Source organism: Heterocephalus glaber, unplaced genomic scaffold (assembly GCF_053883595.1).
Source record: "Heterocephalus glaber isolate CG9 unplaced genomic scaffold, H.glaber_assembly_v1.0 deba00001606, whole genome shotgun sequence".
In the NCBI taxonomy this organism is placed as follows: domain Eukaryota; kingdom Metazoa; phylum Chordata; class Mammalia; order Rodentia; family Bathyergidae; genus Heterocephalus; species Heterocephalus glaber.
This window is the reverse complement of record NW_028258377.1, coordinates 19,295,945-19,306,761: the sequence shown is the minus strand read 5'-3', so window position 1 is coordinate 19,306,761 and position 10,817 is coordinate 19,295,945. Positions and strand designations below refer to the sequence as shown.

The 10,817-nt window shown below is 42.6% G+C and overlaps 1 protein-coding gene across 3 annotated transcripts in view; it reads right to left on the bottom strand.

The window, feature by feature from the left end:
- The window catches only part of Insyn2b (inhibitory synaptic factor family member 2B), a 331,485-nt gene extending 321,073 nt beyond the window's left edge, over positions 1 to 10,412 (bottom strand). For all 3 annotated transcript variants that reach the window (XR_015444791.1, XR_015444793.1, XR_015444792.1), the window contains exons 1-2: positions 10,226 to 10,412; positions 7,963 to 8,108 (exon numbers count right to left, since the gene is read on the bottom strand). The gene's annotated coding sequence lies outside the window, so the exon portion shown is untranslated. The remainder of the gene's footprint in view (positions 1 to 7,962; positions 8,109 to 10,225) is intronic.
- Between the last annotated feature and the right edge of the window lie 405 nt (positions 10,413 to 10,817).

Genomic DNA, 10,817 nt, shown 5'->3' with positions numbered 1-10,817 from the left:
AACACTGGCTTGTTCTGGAAACTAGAGCTGGCTTCCTTTACTCAGGAAGAGAATTTTCAGAGAAACTGTTTGTTTCTCCCCAATTTTTCCCATGCTGGAGAATCAGATAGGCTCTGTTTCTAGTGTTCCAGGGCCCTAGAATAGGAGGGTCCAAGATGAAAGGCACCTTGGAGGACACTAGTTCAACCCTCATCTGATAGGAAAGAAACTGAAGGTCTACATGTCTCAGGTAACACAGCCAGTTAATCCAGGATGAAGTGCAATTAAATGATGGAATTAACTTTCACTGTACAGTATTGCATTTTCTACTTCACACAGCACTTTCATACACCTGAGTTCACTTTATGACCCTTGAGATACATATCAGTATCTCCATTCAATAGACAAGGAAGTCCAAGTTCAAAATGTTAAAGGGATTTGCCTATCATCATGGGCCTCACCACCAAGGTTGACCCAGGACCTCTCTCTGGCTCTGGGAAGCATCAGAGTGGTACTAAAGGAAGGCAAGTATGCTTAGGTATCCTGGACCCAGATGCTTAACTAGTGAAGTATGCAAAGGAAGCCTGTGATGGCAGGATGACTACTAAGTGTGAGTAGAATGATCACTTACATGCCCTGAATCAGGGAAGACGGACTATATCCCTTTCAAAGGCCACTTATATGTCTAGATCTATACCAAGTACTGGAAGTATTAGGAAATGTGGCTCCTGCCTTAAGAAGCTGAAGGCTGTATGAAGAGAGAGTGGTAACTCCAATGAACCAATGAGAATGGCATCAGTCAGCTATTAAAAAGAACAGACTATGATGACACACTGCATAGATGACTCAAAAACATTATGCTGGGTGGGAGAAGCCAAACATAAGGGATTCTGGCCATATGATTCTATTTATATCAAACTATAGAAAAGACATCCAATCTATAAGGACAAAAGGCATATGAGTGGCTGCCTGAAGCACAGCATAATTTTAGAGGGATGGAAGTGTTCCATATGCAGTTTTAGTAATAAACATGTATATAAGCTTTTGCATAAATATGCCAATATTCACTGAAAGGTACATCTAAAATGTGTGTGCACATTATAAATAAATTATACTCTGGCAATTATTATAAAAACAGTGCTTGCTTTTATGGGACTTTTGATCTGGTAGAAAATGTAGATGTTAATATAGTTATTGTGTAAATAAATGAAAAATAATTATAACTGGGAAAAGGCCTGTGAGTGATATTAGATGGAGTAGAAGAGTGTGTAATAAAGACTTGGTCAATTCAGATGGACTGAGAAACCTTTCCCACAGAATTATTCATCTGAGCTTACAGAATAAGTAGGCATGAACCAGAGAAGATGGCTTGGGCTGAAGGAGCAGCATGTGCTACAGACCTGTGGTGGAAGAGAATCTAATGAAAGAAAAGGCAGTGGGCTAGAGCAGAAAAAGGTAAGGAGTGGTAGGAGATGAGTTTTAGGAGACAAATAAAGGTTTCCCATAGAGAGACAATTAGTTTTAGATAAGAGTTCACATTTTTCCCATGAGAGATGGGAAATCTATTGAAGGGGTTAAAGGAGTCTTAGGAGATGAGATAAAGAGCTTAGTTGGTGGGTTAACACTGTGGAATTAGTAGTCATCTCTCCTTTACTCTGACTTGAAGGTTCTTGAAATTAGAGGCAACTCCTACTAAATTGTGTAGCCCCCAAAGAAATTTCAGCAGTACTGAACATAAAATATTGGATGCCTAAGAACCAATCTAAATGAGTGAATGAAGAAACGGATGCATGAGTAGACTTTTCTCAAGATTCAATTATGTGCTGTTCCAAAGTCATCTGATAAATGATAAATCTGGACTAATTCTTCTCTCTAAACTGAAGCTCTGACAGAGAGGATAAGAGGCTTGACCTCCATATTGCCCAAGGTGGCTCAACTCCTGAGCATAGAAGAAACTCACTGCCAGGGAACAAATCAAATGCCACCTCTTCCCCTTGCCACTACTTTCAGGATAGGTCCTTCAGCTTGTCAGCCAACTTCTGGGGGTTGTCCCACTTGCATGGTAGCCTTATTGTACCAAGTCTTCTCTATAAATACCTATGATCCAACCAGTGCCATCTACCAAGCACACCAAAGGCCCATGGCATTCTCATGCTCCCTGCAGCCTCTTTCTGCAGGTGCCTGAAACCAATTCCTCTCTCAGGGCCACAGGAACATGCTTGTACTGTCCTTGAGGACTGAGCTCAAGTCCTGGCTCCCCTGGAAAGTCTTTTCTGCCTACCTGTCCCATTAGCCACTTCACTTCATACCAGTCTTGAGCACTGTACTTGTCCCTGATATGCTTATGTATTCTTCTTCCTTATTCAAGCACACAGCTCTCCTGTGCTCTTATCTGCACTGGCTTTTTTTATTAATTCTTAAAAATTTTATTAGATGTTTGCAGTACATAATAATTATATTCACCATGTGGAGCTGGTACATGGACATAAGACATTTTAATTCTTTTTACCACCCCCCTTCCGATCTCCAGGTTCCCTTCCCATTGTGAAAGCTCCATCTCCCTATTTCCTATTATCTTTTATTTTGTTCTTTATTTATATCTTGGGTTTCTCATATAAGAGAAATGATCCAATATTTAAGCTTGTGTGTCTGATTTCTCTTAATAAAGTATTTGTACTCCTAATGCCTAGTGTGAAGAGGAGGTGGGACAGGATGGGTTACAGGTGAGTTTAGGTAGAGCCCTTAAAAAACAGATGACTGGAGAGACAGGGGGAAAACCACTGATATTAACACTCTTTTCAAGGAGGTAACTTTTCTGAATGACATGGATATCCCTAAAAAGAATTTCCGCTGTGCTTTTGGTTTTCCTTGTCCCTTTTTCTAGATCTCCATTGCTTTTGACTCCGTTTTTTTAGACTTCCAATTCTAACCTGTGTCTCACACCTCTTGGCATTGGTTGTCCAGGTGTTTAGGTTCTTTTTAAACACACTGGCCCTTCTTTATACGTCCTTTTTTGGTAACAGGGACTGAACTTGGGTCCTTGCGCTTGCGCAGCAGACAGCAAAACCACTGAGCTAAATCCCCAGCCCTATACTTCCTTTTGCTTTCCATCCATGACAGTCTGCCCTCCAACCAGAGCAAACTAACACAAGTGGTTAGGAGGGAAATCCTGACACATTCACAGTTAAGGACAAGCCAAGCAATGCTGTGTTACCAACACAGGCTTCAGGGTGAATCTTCTGCAGCAAGATTCTTGGCAACAGTGCAGGTGACACTACGGCATCCTGCATCTTTCCTCCTCTCATGTTCTTTGAACCAAATTCATTTCGTCTCTGATCTTTGAATAGAAATTTGGCTTTTTTTCCTGGCAAGATCATAAGAAAATAGTGAGGTTTACAACAAATTTCAGTTTGGTGTGGAGTGAATGCAGTGCCTGATTTGGGTAGAATCAATGGCTTGGGAGTTGGATAAAGGTGAGTCCAAATGCCAGCGACATCTTGGAAAACACAGCTTATGGATAGCTGGCCCCAAAACCTGAGACACAGTAATGATAATGTGATTCATGGTGAAGGTAGCCTTGCCCAGCCCTTCACGCACAGGCTTCACTTAGCCCTCACAAGGACATTATGAGGCAGTTTACAGTTACAGAAAAGCAAGCTGAGGGTCAGATCCAGCATGATTAAGAAATGCAGGTGAGTTTCTTCCCAGGTGATGCAGCTCCGCTCAGTATATTGTCACCTTTTTTTTTTGTACCGGGGCTCGAACTCAGGACCTTGTGGTTGTGAGGCAGACACTGTGCCACTGAGCTAAATCCCCAGCCCTATTACTATACTCTTAACAGATACACTTCTAGGATTAAGACCTTGCAATTTGAGCTGTATAATGAGAGCTCTTATGTCCCCTGATGGATTGTGATCTGATTAAAGTGCTTGCATCTCCTTCAGCTTTCTCACCCCTACTTCTCTGGGCCCAAATGACGTGCATAGTTTATAGGCTCAGAAAATATCAACCAATTGACATGAAAGGGCTTTTGGGGAGCCCAAAGCTTTGTCTTCTCAGAAACTGGCCACTCTCCCATTCCACCAATTTTTTAAAAAAAATTATCTTAAATAGGAATGCCTATTATAAAAGTAAATATAGAAAATTCAAAAACTATAAAGATGGGAGGCAAAAAATTCTGAGGCTACCATCCAAAGGTATCATTTTGCTTGATTTTCTTCCACTCTCTCTATGCCCATATTTATGCTCTTGTTCTTGATCTAAAAGACTACTCTTTATAAATGTTTTTTATAATAAAATCACATGTTTGTACATTGGAAATATGAAAAATAAGAAATAATACTCGTTACATATAACAACCAAGAATTAATTGCTAACATTTTGGCATATTTTGACTTAAATTCTGCACATTCCATTCTGAGGAACTGTAACTGCAGAAAGGATCTGCTCAGTTGTTTCAATCTAATATCGGGTGTAGAAAAGATAGATTTGTGATTTGTTGTACTGGCTGCATGAACCCAAAATCATTTAACCAGCTCCAAGCTGTTGAGCCTGCAGTTTGTTTCCAATTCATCACATTTCTAAATACCAGTGGAAAAAACTGGCTGTCGCCACTGCCAAGATTCTCTGGTCATTGGATCAGGAGTCAAGGTCACTGGAGCAGCCCTGGGGATGATCTCAAGACTCTGAAATCTGAGTTTCTTCTACCTTCCATGCTGTGCCACCCATGCACCTGAGAGTATCCAATGGATGTGATTCATTGTGGGAGGTTTCTGGCAAAGAAATGACTTTGTAGACTCTGCTAAGGACTCCTCCACTGATTTCTCCTGTGGACAGATACACTGGGAAAGAAGGCAAAGAAGCAGAAAAGGAGATTTAAAAACTGACTTCTGCACATGCAAAACATTCCAGCATTTCAGAGAAAGCAAAAAAAAAGAACAGTCAATAAAAAGTAATGCTCTCTCTCTCTCTCTTACACACAACTGATTCCTTATTCCCTTTCCAAAAGCAGTTTCTTATGTATTCTAATAGAATGATATAATTTCCCCTTTGTCTATCTACCTACACAGCCCCCTCTCTATCCACCTCCCTATTCACTTGTCCAGCGTTTTCCTATATATAGCTAGCTATTTATCCATCCATCTATCCATCCATGCACCTTCCATCCTTCCTTCCATCCATAAAAAATAAAACCAGCGATCTTTAAATGAATAGCTATCAAAGATATAGCAGTTCAGAGAGTGACTTCAGAGGTAGGATCTTGAGTCCCCAGCCCAGCTACCAACCTACTTTGTAGCTTTTGCCAAGATGCCTTGCTGTTCTATGCCTCATTTTCTTCCTATGTAAAACAAGGCCCATTATACCTGTGAATGTACCCGGAAGAATGGAGACAGGGAGACCCTCACTCCCAGGCTAGTCTGCTGTGGAGAAAAGTATGAGCATGCTTCCCAGCACAATGAGAGCAGCAGGAAAAACAGCCAGGGGAATTAAGGTGGGTGAGGTGAATCCAGTCACCATGAGCACTATTGGGTCATGAAAGGAACAGAATGATCTTGCATAAACATTACCTCACGTGTTTTGTGGAACATAAAGTGTTTGGTAAACTGTTGGAAGACCTGCCCCACCAGGGAGAGCGTTCCATGTGACCATTACCAGGGTGGCAGCTCCCTGCTGGGACTGGCTGTAGGGACCTCCAGCTGGGCTTGCCCAAAATACAGGAACCCACAAGTGGAGCTGGCTCTATTTAATGTAAATAAAGGCAAATGCTATCAGGGTTGAAGGACAAAGAAATCACACTGGGAGAAGAACCATGGCCTCCTCAGGTCAAGAGACAGTGTCTGTGAGCACCTAGTAACCCAATCATTCACCATTTGGGGTTCAGCCCCATCATATGACATTACCTCACTCTGCAGGTACCCTCTGGCATTGAGGTTTGCATCTAAACATGACCTGCATGGAGCAACCCCATGGTGTGTATTTGCATAAAATACCACAGTCAGGGTGTCCCAAATTTGTGAAGTAGGAGTATGTGCTATGAACCCTAAGAAGTGGCCACCATTCACTTGCAAAGCACAGCCACAAGTTCCCCTGCTCTCCACAATTTACCTTCCTCTCAAAAGCAGCAGGACTCAGGGGCACCTTTCCTTATCCAGCAAATCCTTCCTCCAGCCCTAGACCCTCCTGTGGGACAGGGAGAGCAGCAGCACAAGAACCTTCCACCCCACCCAGCTGGTGCTCCCCTTCCTAGGGAGCAGCAACGATCCACATGTACAGCTTAGCTCAAAACATGAATGTCATTATCAACTCTCAGGGCCGCCTAGGCCGAGAAAATGGACCAGGCTTTCTGTCCCAATTAAGGTTTCTGCTACATTGACAAATGAGGAAATCCTAATATAGACTTTTAGAAATTGTAGTAGGACTTCAAATCTTTTCATTTACTGATTAACACAACACAGAACCACCCAAACGCACTGACTCTGTGTATCGCCCAAAGTTGATATTTAAAGTCTGAGATGGAGGGCCGGGGATTTAGCTCAGTGGTTCCGCCACCTGGCCAACAAGTGTAAAGAGCCACATTCGATCCCTGGGAAAGAAAGGAAGAAAGGACAGGACAGGACAGGACAGGGCAGGACAGGACAGGGCAGGACAGGACAGGGCAGGCCAGGATAGGACAGGACAGGACAGGACAGGACAGGACAGGACAGGACAGGACAGGACAGGACAGGACAGGACAGGGCAGGGCAGGGCAGGGCAGGACAGGACAGGACAGGACAGGACAGGGCAGGACAGGAAAGAAAGGAAGGAAGGAAGAAAGAAAAGAAAGAAAGAAAGAAAAGAAAGAAAGAAAAGAAAGAAAGGAAGAAAGAAAAAATCTGAGTTGGAAGGCTTCATGAATAACAGGCTCAGGCCAAATTTCTCTCCATCCCTACCCTGTCATCCAAATGTGAGCGCTTACCTCAGTAAGGGATGATGTCCTTCCTCATCCATAGGAGCATGCAAGTAGAGTTAATGCCATTGAGGAGCACAGACCTGAGGCTGTTTGGGGAATATAAATGGCAGGACCTTTTGGGCACCAAAGGCACAATTAGTTGTCAGTCTAGGTGTAGAGAGGACCAGCCTTTGTGCTGACCCTGCTGTGGGTGGAAGCCATCTGGGAGGCACCTGGCCTAGACAGTATCTCTGGCAGAGTACAATGTTGATAAGAGTGAACTGAAAACCCAATCTGGGATCACAGGCTATATTTCCCTTTGCCCAAAAAGCGATTGCTTCTCTGACCCTCAATTTCTTCATCTGCAAAATGGGAGTAACAACCCCTGACCTATGGTGCTTGGGTGAAAACTCAATGAGAGCCCAATTCAGGGCCAGCATAGAGTTGGCATCCATATTCTGCATAAGAATCATGAGGCAGCCCTGAACAATTAAGGACTCAAAGAGGAAGCAGCTGATGTTTGGCTGCAGGTGCCTATACATCCCTTCACCCTTCTGAAAATGATCCCCAAGTGGTTTGTGCAAAGAAACTGAAAGTGTAAGTTAAACAATAGATATAGGAAGGAGCTCTCTGTTTTTCTCTTCCCCCTCTAATTCCACAGCTCTGGAATTAAAACCCAACAGCCTCTTCCACTCTCAACTCAAATGCCAGGTCTTACTCTGCCAGGATTAGATACACAGGCGTGAGGCCGACAGGATGGGGTCATTGGCATGCTCCCAGGTCCTGGGTTATTTAAAAATTCTGTTAATTTGAGAAGTCTCTGTCACTGCCTCCATCAGTATCAGGCCCATCCATGTTTGGCTTTTGCATTCTGTGCTTCCTAATTCCATTCCTGGGGCTTAATTATGATTATACAGCTTTATTACATAGAGTTGATTTTAAGTAATGGTCCTAATTAAGAGTGAATTTTAATTAAGCTTAATTCAGAGCCTGCCTCCGATTGCCAAAGATTTGTAGCCTGAGATGAGGAAAGGCTGCCTGTGCACAAAACTCACACGTGACTTTGATCTTCACGCTGCTGAGCTGTCTAAGCCAGATGGGCTTACTTGATTTTCTGGCCTCAGGAGCACATTTCTTCAGCAGGTTGCAGGGGGTAAAGTATATTCCACCTCCCTCTCCTCTCAGAGGCAAACCTAGAGCCCTGGCAATAAGAAAACAGAAGTCAATTGGCCTGGAGGTAGGGAGTCTGCAGTTTAGGAGTATCAACCACACCCTCTCTCAGGAATTGAAGCTTCCTGACTCAGGAATTGAGCTGCTGTCCTGCCCTGCTCACAAGATCCGCTTTACAAATGCACAAACAGAAACTCAAGGTGGCTGAGGCACATAGCTAGGAAGAGCGGAAGATTAAAAATCAGCTCTGACACCCATGGTTATGCCGCATTAAAACACAGCCTTCCAATAAATGGCAATCATCTATGAGTACAAGAGAAACCAATGTCCTTCAATTTCCTGCCTAAACTGATGCTTCTCAAACTCTGGCTGTTTATATGCTGTGCTGGTGAGTTTTGCCACATATGCATCCATGCACACCATCAAGTGGGGGGAAAAACTAAACTGATTTGTTTTCAAAAGAAATTTTCATCCTACTTTGAAAACTGCTATAAATTAGGGTCACTGTACAAAATTTTTTTTTAAAGAAATAAAACCATTACAACCAAATCAGAAAATGTTACTTTCTAAAGTCGAAGATTAAAGTCTAATCTGTCTTTATTTCAAAAACAGATATGAGAAAAAGGTTAAAGACACAAAAGCATAAAGCACACTTTGTCATTAATATGCTCAAAAAGATTAGAGGTGGAATGATAATCACTATGGGATTCACTGTTATTTAAAGTCCCACCCAAATGCCACTTTCGTGTGTCTGACACTTACAGAGCTAGGCCAAGCCAGTGTGGTCTGTGTTTTCAGGCCTTGCCTTTGAGTACTCCTGCTGCTCTGGTGTAGTACAATGACACAATTCTGGACAGAAATCCAGCTCCTGCCCCCCACCAGCCCAAGGACGAGGTGTGGACATTCCACTGGTGTTTCAAGTGAAAACACAGTGAAATCAATATGTTCTGTAAAGTTGGCTGGTGGAATCTCTTCATCAGCAGAGGACGGCGGCTCTGACCACCCCTGTCCTGAATGTCATTGCCACACTCCTCTGCTTCATACTGACCTTCCCACCATAGAAAATCATCCACTGAGAAGCCAAGCTCTAAAAACATTGACTTTTCTGGGGGGAAGTAGAAAGTGAAAAATAGAATTCAATTGCCTTGAAAATAAAACGGGTAATTTCATGCACTAATGCTATATTTAATGTTGAATTTGCAAGCGCAAGGTCCCAAGTTTGATCCCCAGTACCAAAAAAAAAAAAAAAAGTTGAATTTGACAACAAGCATTTAAGCCAGGCATGGTGGTGCATCTATGTAATCCCAGCACTTGGGGGGCTGAGGCAAGAGGATAGGCCAGCCTGAACTATATAGCGAGATCTTCTCTCAAAAAGTGCCCCTAAAAAAGAAAAGAAAGGAAGGATTTGAATAACACTTTGGCTAAGTTAAAAGTAAAGAAAAAAAAAAAAAAACGATATCATGTATTAATCACTTTCCACGTACCCCTGTGAATGACTATTCCTTAGACTTGAAAAGGATAAATGGGCTTAAAACACAGTAAACAAGCATTTTATCACTTTAATAATCCAAGCCACAGAACTTTTCCTTTAAACAATGAGTATTTAGAAGGCAAATTTGCTTAGCCTAACCTAGTGGCACAGAAGCCACTACATCTGAGCTTTCTCCCCAACAGCTGGAATAGGGACTTCCTGCTCTTTCCCTACAGATTCAAGGAAGAAATTACTGTCAAACCCTTCAGTTGAGCCAAAGACTCTCAGAAGTACCTGCTCAGTACACTGTCACTCATACACCTAGGAAATGTCACTGGAAGAGCAAAGACAAAACTGATTAAAATAGAAAATGTTACAAAAACAAATTTATGCCAAAAAGTATAACAGACCTAATCATCCCATTATAATCATTTTTTATACTTTTATATAAAGCATTCTTTATATTTTTATTCTTGCTAGGTCAAGGCAAGCTGTCCAGGTGGTTTTGTGACCACCACTGATGGCTTTCCAAGGCAAACCTTGTATATTTTCTTCTGCCATCAACAACTACAGCCATATTTGCTTAGAGATTGGATCCCTATTCCACAAGTTATCAGTTGTGGAACTTCAGGCCTCAGTTTCCACATCTGTAAAATAAGGGTAACAGTAGCACCTACCTTGAAGGACTGTTGTGAGGATTAAATGAGATGGTGCTTAGCACAGTGAGTGGCACATAGAAGTCTTCAGTTGACAGTCAATGGTTAACATCAATTTTGGATCAAGCTTGCACCGTGATGTATCTCAGCAGTTCCTGACTTGTGTGTTGGAAAGGATGCTCCCATACTGAAAAGTATTCAGCAGACTCACAGAAAGTGGTAGGAGACTCAACTCTGCTGCAAGTCTTAGATGCTTTTGTGCCCACATTTTAGTTTTCTGTCCTTCACATGGTCCCAAAAACAGCTTTGGCCAGAGCTACAGCAGGTGCTGATCAGTCTCCTGAGAACCTGGCTGATCAAGATGGGCTGCATGTGGCACAATGGAAGAAGCATGTGGTCATACCAGCTCCTTCTTGGAAGTCCATTTGGACTGTGGATCCAAAGAGAATCCCTCCAGGTTTCATATGCATGTGCCCAAACCTGCATGCACATACGCATTTCTTCCTTTCTGTGTATTCCCCCTTCATATCTGGGAAAAACCCAATTCCTACAGGTAGCATCTTGTACACATAGCTGTCCAGCCCTATGTGAAATTTAATGTGCCTCATACTGG